We start from the raw sequence: 10064 nt of genomic DNA, 5'->3' as shown, positions 1-10064 counted from the left end.
TGTGTTTGAACTCTTTTCATATACGGATGTTACCCCAGTAAAACAAGTGAACAAAAACCATTCCACTAAGTGAAATACTTTTGTTCACATTGTCACATATGCTGAAACTTTTGGAATCAAGGCTCCTATGACAGACGTACGTTCCACGGATGAGGGTGTGGCTAAGAAAAATAATGTTACAGAAGCGCACAGCTCTGTTCCCTGTTCCCTGATTATTCAAATGGTCCTATTCAAATATTTTGAGACATAAAAACGTGTCTGTTTGTTTAGCAGAGTGTAGGAGTAATGGTAGAGTCCACATGTAGAGGAGGGTGATTATCAAACTGTTTGGTTATCAACTGTTGGTGATTATAATCCTGCTTCGTGTTGTTTTAAAGTGAGATAATATCAATGTGTCTCGAGTAAAGACTTCAAAAGAAATAATTAACAAGTTTACTGATATAACAAATAAGATTAAAATTACGAGTACGGATTGGATATTCTCAAAATGAATTGGATATTCTCAAAACATATTCTCAAAACAATTCTAAAAGCACATGCGTCTCATAATATGGGTATCAAAATGGCAAATCTTCAGAAAGTCGAGATCGTGACCACACAGAGAGTTGGTCAACAGGTTTTGTATGCAGGCTACCGATACAGACTGATGGTTAAACGTCAAGTTGCTACCCACTGGAACTGGAATGTGGACCCAGAAGGATGATGGCAAAGAATTTCTCTCTGCAAACGACGCAAAGACAACAGACTGGTGGTATTTGCTACAACCGAGATGCTAGAATACCTGGCCGACGCTGATGTTCTTCTCATGGATGGAACTTTCTATGTTTGCCCAAGCTTGTGACTGCAAGCATACATCATTCACTGTCTTGGGAATGGTAAGATGTTACCAGTGGCCTTTGCACTACTTCCCAACAAGACGAAGCATACATACGTTAGGTTGTTTTCATTGCTGAAAGACACCATTGTGACTTGGCGTTGAACTTTCTCCAGAAATGTTCCAGACCGACTATGAGTTATCTCTTACAGTTCTGCCAGATCCTGTCTGTTCCACTACTCGCAAGCTATGTGGCGTCAGGTAGTGAAGAAGGGTTTGTCCCGAGCAGTTCAGGCCGACGTTCGACGAGCAGCAGTGTTGCCACTTCTTCCGCTGAACCAGGTCCAGGATGCTTGGGTAAAAGTGAGCAGATGTCCCGAATATCTCTTCCTTCGACGACTACATTACCAGCACCTGGGTTGAAAATGATGCCATATTCCCTGCCAACATCTGGAACCAACATGAGAACACGGGTCTACGTTCAAACAACCTTGCGGGATTCCACAGTGGACAAAAGAAGCGTATGCCCCTTTTACATCCAAACATATACCAATTCATCAAGGAGCTCAAGAAAATCGAGAAAGCAGACAGACGCACTAGACGACAGAGAAGGCTTGGAGGAGGGACCAGACCACGTGCCCATATCAACCGAGAGCGCGATCAGAGGGTCGAGAGATTGAAGACACAGCTCTCCACCGGAGTGAAATCAGTCATGCAATATCTCGATGCAGCTGGTCACATACTGAAACTGAATTAAAAACATCTGATCATGAACTAGAATAATGATGTGTAACTGACATTTTAAAGCAGTCTGTGCTATGTTCAATGTTGTTTGTTGAATATTGTGACTGATGTGCTATTAAATCACTTCAATAATTGTCAGTGGATAATGTTGAATAAACGGAATAAACATGCTGATGTGCTCATGAATAAAGGTTGACATTGTTAAAACAGCTTGCATTGTCTGTTTTCATTTCTCTCATGATGCATCCCGAATGGTCCAGTCCAGTACTTAATGGGTAAGACAGCATTTGCATAATGTTCTAAGACTTTCATGTGTAAACTTGGTTTGATAAGGATGTAGGAGATATAAGGTGTAGGCGATATGAGGGCAACCCATGCTATTGATGACAGCAGTAGCCACATGTACATACGTGCTTTGGTGTTACCATTATTTCCATCAGCCGACCAAAAGAAATCGCCTGACTACAGACTATGTGTACTGTTCACAGGCGCTCCTGTCATTGCGAGGATTAAAACGTTTTTTTTAAAATATGAAACTTTTGAGATGACCCCCGACTTCAAACGGTTCACAGTACACTATATCTAGTCAAGGTCGGACACTTTGGTGTACCCCACCCACCAGTTCTTTATTGTTATTTCTACAAGTCGACTGAAATCCGATTTTGACCCTCAACTAAATGATCTTGACACAAATGGCGGACGAATAATGTGAATAAGTGTTATAACATCATCATCATCATAATGCTAATAGTATATCTCTCACATCACACATTGTGGACTAAAGTCATTCCAGTTGAAAGAAAAACTGTCTGGCTATGTCTGGGTACACTTCCAAGTGTTGTCTTTATTGCAGCCCTTGGAATACAATGTCATGGCTTCCACAAGTAATTTTACCTCACAAGCGTTGATTCGTACACGTCAGGGCTTGATTTAGAGTTGTTACTTGCAGTTTCATTGGTGCAACCCAATATTACAAGGTGCAACCTAGTCATGAGTCTAACTTGACCAAGGTGCAAGTAAAGTTTTGAGAAATAAATCATCATCAACAACAACAACAGAAACAATTGTAAGCATTACATATTTCAGCTCATTTTTCTTCTTAACTTTACCGTTCATTGACTGTCTCTGCAATGACAGATCTTGTAAACAGGGATCAGCTATGGGTCTGTGTTTCTATGATTTCATGGATATTACATCACGTATGTTTATCTGCACCGGAACTTCAGACATTTCAACACACTATGTTGCAAATGGAATTTGATTGGTACAACTAGGTATTAATCTCAGATTGCACCCACCGCAAGTAGGTTAACATCTCATAACCCAGCCATGCACATCAATAATCAATTTGGTCCGAATAGTTTCATTATTTATGGATATCAATTTTGCATTTGTGATATGTTCGATGGGCAAGGTGCGTTTCAAGTATAAATTTGGCTCTAATTTCTTTATTGATACTACAAATATAAATACAATGATATTCATCCTTGATATAAGGCTTTTGCAAACTAAACACGTTCTGTCTGGTCTGTCCCGCTTGATATATCAGCCCGTTTCTATTGCTGAGTGGTAGGAACCACACATTGGGCGTTTTAAATGAAGAATATATGGATGTTTTTGAAAATGCTGAAACACGGCATAAAGCATAATGCCACTCTAGTTCGCCAGAAACCATAATACGGTTAACAAATTCGGAAAGGAATCGGTTTATATAGCTGACCCGTAGAAATAGAAGATATCGTTGTCTGGGTGCCCAATTTACTTTACCATGTTAAAAGTCGTTTTGCATCATATTTTATCACTTTTTGCATATCTGTCATCAGGTAACCGAATCGGTCCACACCAAATATTTCACAACTCTTTTACAGCAATATATACACAAAGATTATCTACCAAGTTTACAGTGTGGTTGGGTGTACAGCATGTGACAATTTGAGTGTACAAGATCCTGAAAAATACAACAAAAGGCAGCAGGTTCAAAGAAAACAAAGATCAACATATACCATGTAGTGCTCTGCCAGTATGGTTACCGGCATTTTTCATGTTTTGATAGAATCCACACACACACGCACGAAAACATGTGTCGAAAATAGTGTCTTTACAATTTTATTTGCAATGTGAAAAGTTAATCCATAAATTTGATAATTACATCGAAACCTTGTCAGATAAACGTGTACATTATGCATTCGTCTTCAACGGTATAAGAACTTTGATGACAATGCTGGTATGCATTTCATCTGTTTAATGTGTAACAGTAACGTTGTAGAAAATACATACAATGTTTTCCTAGTACCTTCTGAAAATATTGAGCACAAGATATCCGTAATGTAATTTTGGTACAAGGACACCTTTTGTACATCTTAACAACTGTACCATGGGCCATGTGACCTAAAATATGAAAACCACAGTTCATTTACTATCCTGAATCTTGCCCTAGTGGAGACCACATGTTTGTTAGATAGGTGAAGAATTTTGAAATTCGTCTAGCTAGACTGATTGCCTTTACATTCAGTGCGACTTAGTGTAGTAAATGTACTACATTGGCAGTGTTAGAACACTGCGGTTGACGATTAGTTAGTTTGTCTCATTGTCACATTGAATGTAAAGACAATCAATCAATGCCTTACCATTTTCGGTCGTTACAACACAAACACACTTGATGTCTTGAAAGTTCCAAACTTTCGAACTCATGACAGCAGAGAGTCATAATGACTAAGCTTTTATGCCTAGTGCTAACGCTGTCAATGTAGTACATTTACTACACAGAGTCACACTGAATGTAAAGACAATCTCTCAAGCCAGACGAATTTCAGTACATTTACTACACAGAGTCACACTGAATGTAAAGACAATCTCTCAAGCCAGACGAATTTCAACTTTATTAAATAGGAGAGCAGAGAATGTTAAACGACGACCTTGTCTCGCTGCTCAGACATGATGACAATCAACTGACAATGGCGCGTCCCTGTACATTAATAGACCCCACCAGTTGTGTCACGGTTACGCAATTCATTATTATTCACTTGATCTGTTGAAGCTGAAGAAGCTGTAATTAATGCACACCTGTGCACATAGATTTACATTTTCCATTAGAGAACGCGATATCTGGACTGAATAGTGGAGATTATTGTGTTATTTGAATCCTTAATGGCAAAGTCATGTTCAGTCATGCAAATTGCAAATTAATGTAAATCGCATGAAAGAACAGCGATCGCTGTATCAGTCTAAAAACCGTGCCTAAAACTGAACAAAGTCTGCACAAACCGGAACCATTGCCATGTTTATACTGTTCTGCATTTGTAAAATGTAAATTTCATGATTTTATACCTCATCCTGTAAACCTGAAGATGAGGCTCAGGGCCTCCCAAGTTCAACTGCAACAGTAGCGTTCCTCTAGTTCAGTATCCTATCGCTATCTCTTCATCATTACACGACCCTTGAAGGTCCCGGTGGTAAAATAGGCCTTCCGCAAACCATGCTTGCCATTAATGGTGACTATGCTTGTCGTAAGAGGCGACTAACGGGATCGGGTGGTCAGGCTTGCTGACTTGGTTGACACATGTCATCGGTTCACAATTGGGCAGATCGATGCTCATATTGTTGATCACTTGATTGTCTGGTCCATACTCGATTATTGACAGACCGCCGCTATATAGCTGGAATATTGCTGAGTGCGGCGTGAAACTAAACTCACTCACTCATTATTGCACATAACTTAAGTGGATCTCCGGAACATCTGAGTTTAGAGTCTTACTGTATATAGCTTGAGGCTCTCTGTTTATGAAGTGTCTCTATCTCGGTATAAATATTTTCAGCACCAAAATACCGAAACAAAACTAATCTGCTGCTATGTAAGGCAGTTCATAACTTCTATTTTCTCTCAACATAGTTTTGTCGTTAATTCTTTCGTAGTCTATAAACACACCCTATCAACACACAACCCCATGAATCCGGACCTTTTTCATATCATAAGACAAAATGTTCAAATCTTCAATTCTGATATTAAAATGAATCGAATTATATTATGGCAATTGTACCTTTGATAAAAACTAAACGCCAAAGCTTTAACTTAAAACACATATTGACACCTGCCAAATTCGACTCATGTATTAAACAAACAGAATTCAGTGTCTCAAAATGTAAACGGGGAAATTGTGAAACTTGTGAGTATATACTTGAAAGCTCATGTGTAAAGTTCAAAAACAGGAAACAAATATTTCATGTACGCTCTAACATGGACTGCTCCGCTAAACATATTATTTATATTATTATATGCCAAGGGTGTCATGAAGAATACGTTGGACAAACGGAGTACTTAAAGGGGCAGAATGTGTGTCCATAAACAGCAGATTACGGACCCCAAAACCAGGTGCATCCTCTTAAGCGCTCACATCGACAAATGCGCAGCAGGAAAGGAAATAAAATGTAAAATATTCCCTTTTTACAAGATGAATACTGCTGATGGGCTGATGCCATGCACTGTAAAGCTAAAGAAAACTACATTAAAGAATTGTGTCCATCGTTCAATCAAGATACAATATTGAAACATGTAGGAGAAGATATGTGTCTGTGTGTGTGGAACGCCACCGAGATAGATAGAAAGAGATGAATGAAATGAAAGCTGAATTTAAAAAAAAGGTTTCCTCTCTATACTTGCTTACATGTGGGGTACCCGATGATAAGGGCCCGGGGTCAGCCTCCAGGGAGCTATTTCGTGAACTAGGTGCTCTTCCACGCAAGCGTACTGAAACACCCTGTTTTTGAGCAGCGATGTCCAGACGTACGGTTGTTAAATAAGCCTTTTTCCAGTTTCGCGACAAAATTTCGTTTAGAGTGATGTCCGTTTGCAAAACCACGTGACCGCGGGCAAACGGTCAAAACAAACGGCTGTCAAATTTTGTAACGTGTTTGACGGTGCACCGACCACTATCTGACGTGTACACCGAGAGAAGTTGAAGATGCCTTACCACCACTGTTGCTATGGCTTGTGCAAGTCTGATAACAGGTACAAGGATCGCCATGCATATGCTATGGAAAACGTATTTTTTATTCCTTTTATACATACATACAAAAATACATACAAAATACCTGCATATATACATGAAATAACTTAATTATTACACTGATAAATCCTTTGGGGTTTTGCACTGTAAGCAAAATATAACATTCATGTTTAATTTATTATTCAACTTCACATAGTCAGTGAAGATAGATGATCAGTTTACACATTTACAACAGGGCTCAGTATTGCCATGCTCATGTTGGTGTTCAACTGGCTGAAAGACAAGGCTGCCAGGATGACCTACTGGAGAGGACAAAGTGAGATAAAGCAGGATGGGGTGTGGTTGTCATTAGTGCTCATGTCAGACCATATCAAAGGATCTTACATACTATATACACCATTCCATACTGGTTACGTTTTCAGAAACAGTTTACTATGGTCAGAACATAAAGACATATTATTGATAATAAAGAAGGTTCCTAATTAATACATCTCCGAATTTTAGCTGGCAACCAGTGCATTATTTCCAAAATAGTTTCTGAACTATCAGTTCACAATGTAAATGGAGCAGCAGAGTAAATGTTAACAATTTCCTACTTTGTATTGCAGCAAAACTCCAGCAGAGGCCCCTCAAGACTGCTCTCTCTGTGTGAGGAATTCATCCTCACCCTGATGCGTCTACGGCGAGTTAATGATGTGGAACAGTTGTCAGATTTATTTGGTGTTTCAAATTCCCACATACGTAGAATTTTCAACACATGGATCAATCTGATGTGCAAAGAATTATGTTTTCTTATCAAGTGGCCTTCCACAAGACAGGTGAAACATAATCTTCCTAAATGTTTTAAATATTTTCCAAATACCAAAGCAGTTATTGATTGTACAGAATTTCTACTTCAAAAACCAAGCATTCCTTCCAGCCAGAGAGTAGTATGGTCATCTTTTAAGCATAGAAATACCTTAAAGTGTTTGGTTGCTTGCTCTCCAAAAGGTTCATTTACTTTTGTTTCAAAATTATGGTCAGGCAGCATTTCATATAGGAAGATAGTTCAGCAATCTGGTTTCTTAGATTTACTCTCTGAACACGATGACATCATGGCTGACAGCTTCTTTTTAATATGAGATCTGTTAGCCTTTAAAAAGGCAACTCTCAACATACCACCATTTTCTCATGGGAGACAACTCAGTTCAGTAGCAGTTACCAAAACTAGGAGAATAGCAAATGCTAGAATACATGTTGAGAGAGCTATTGGTAGGCTGAAAGAATATAAACTATTACAGGGTGTTATTCCTTTGAAAATGAAAGGTTCTCTTTGTCAGTGTGTGAATGTGGCAGCTTCACTGTGTAACTTGGACAATGTCCTTGCTAAATAGACTCTGGGTTCATTCAAAAGAAATACATGTACCTCATACAGTAAACAGGAAGTTTCAGTCACAGCTGACAAAAGTCTTCATCTATTTTACTTGTTTAAAGCCTGCAGCAATGAAGGAAGCAATTGTTTACATAAATGGATTTGATTTTTCTGATCATAGACTCAAAGAATTGTTCATGAAAAGGTACATTAATAACATGTATACCTTTCTTTGTGTAAATGACCAGATCACAGGACTGAAATCCATATATGCCTAATTGGCTTTGAATTTGATAATAATAATCACTGTCATCTTTAAGGTGCCAATTACCATCTTTCAGGTAACACCCCCTATTTTGTGCAGCACTTTTAGGATCACAGTCTCGCAAAGCCCATGGACATTTAATTTCTAACAGTTTGTCTTGATGATTTTCTTTGCACTGACATTCAACTGTACCATCCACTGAAGTACCAAGGTAACGATTTTCCTTATCAATCAATAAACCTTTTATTTTCACAGATATTTGTTACGTCTCCTTCTTTCAGTCTGTTTGTACATTTCTTTGGCCTTGCTTTCCCTTTTTCTACCCCACACAATAGCAGATGGTACATTGCTAATGTCAGTGCTAAGACTGTCATGGAGCAAACATTTCACTAACTTTGAGCAATCAATGTTTTCGTTCTTTTCAAAAGCATCTGCCCTGGTGCAAACACGTTTAAAATTTGAACTAGTCACCACGCCTTTTCTCATAACTGACCATGTAGGATTCTCACTCTGCCCTGTTGTTTCATGTTCAGTGTAAATAATGTCATCAGGACAATATTTCAGTCTATCAATAATGTCCTCAGAGAACCAGGAGTCAACTCAAGGGCCTCTAGCTTCTTGAGTAGGGACATAGCAACACATTCCTCATTAATTTTCATTGCTTGAATCTGTGTGTCAGTGGGATCAAGGAGGGTCTCCAAAGCACAATCATTAGGATTGATCTGCAAATGTGAAAGTTTTGGATAAGTTACATAATACATATATAATATAATTCACCTGGGTTACATCTCGCGCTGAACACTGAAAACTGTCCTTTTCTGTCATGATTCCACATTAGAAGTGTTATATGCATTAAGTGCATTGTTTCACAGATAAGATATTCACTGATTTCACCTTTTCCAAAACCATTTATATGAATACTTAACATTTTCATGTTTAAGCTACATGTCACATGTTTCAAACTGAAATAGAAATATTTCAGTCATTCTAACCTGATGCAGTGAGGCTGCAAAATTGGCCACCTGTTCAAGTGATGGATTTCATCTGTCACTTATTGGTCGAGGATCAAATGTATCCTGGCCATAGTCACTACTTGTGTCAGCAAGCGTTTGTCCATAACTGCAACACAGTACAGATTGGTTATATATATAGCAAAATTCAAAATATTTCCATTTATTTCCTGTTGTTTGTCAAACCTGTTGTTGTAAAACCAGATTCTGTTATAGATTATTGACCACTTACAGACTAATGTACTGAAAATCCCCATATATCCTCTTGTTTTTCTTTTTGTACCTGATTTTCTTGATTTTTAGGTGACCCAGTGGCACAGGCTCATCATGAGGTCTTGGTCTTCTGGTCCAAAGGGAAGGGCCATCAGTGATGCTCTTTTTCTCAAAAGCTTCACTATCAAAAAGTGTTGCTGCTATATGTCTGCAGGCTCCATCAGAACTGAAATATGTGAAAAGAATATTCATAAAGGGTTTTTTTCAGGATAAGGGTTACTTCAACAAATATTGAATATGTACTCTTTATGAGCAACATCAATAACTACTTTCACAGTATTCTGACTACGTCTACATAAATATTAGGAACTTACAAATATTGACTATGATCCACTGAAACAAGGATAAAAATGCACCTTGTTTCCAAGAGTTTGGGACTGGTTAGTTCTTTGCAAACTGAAGACAGTTGGGAAATTTGGCTTGAATGGTTTTTAATCTTGTTTAAGTTTTATGCTATGTAGTCAAAAACAGGCAATCCATATAATTTTAAGGATCATTATGAGATTTAGACCTTCCCAGTGTTAGATCACTTACCCTCCTGGGCACTGACAGTAAGCGGTATTAATGTCAACATTCATTTTGTCCACAGCAATCCATAGGTTGT

The 10064-nt window shown here is 38.4% G+C and overlaps 1 pseudogene; it reads left to right on the top strand.

The window, feature by feature from the left end:
• The first annotated feature begins 562 nt into the window (after positions 1–562).
• LOC137291261 (uncharacterized) lies at positions 563–7934 on the top strand (annotated as a pseudogene).
• The last annotated feature ends 2130 nt before the right edge of the window (positions 7935–10064 follow it).

Source organism: Haliotis asinina, chromosome 7 (genome assembly GCF_037392515.1).
Source record: "Haliotis asinina isolate JCU_RB_2024 chromosome 7, JCU_Hal_asi_v2, whole genome shotgun sequence".
In the NCBI taxonomy this organism is placed as follows: Eukaryota; Metazoa; Mollusca; class Gastropoda; order Lepetellida; family Haliotidae; genus Haliotis; species Haliotis asinina.
The sequence above is the reverse complement of the archived record's forward strand: the minus strand, read 5'-3'. Positions and strand labels throughout refer to the sequence as shown.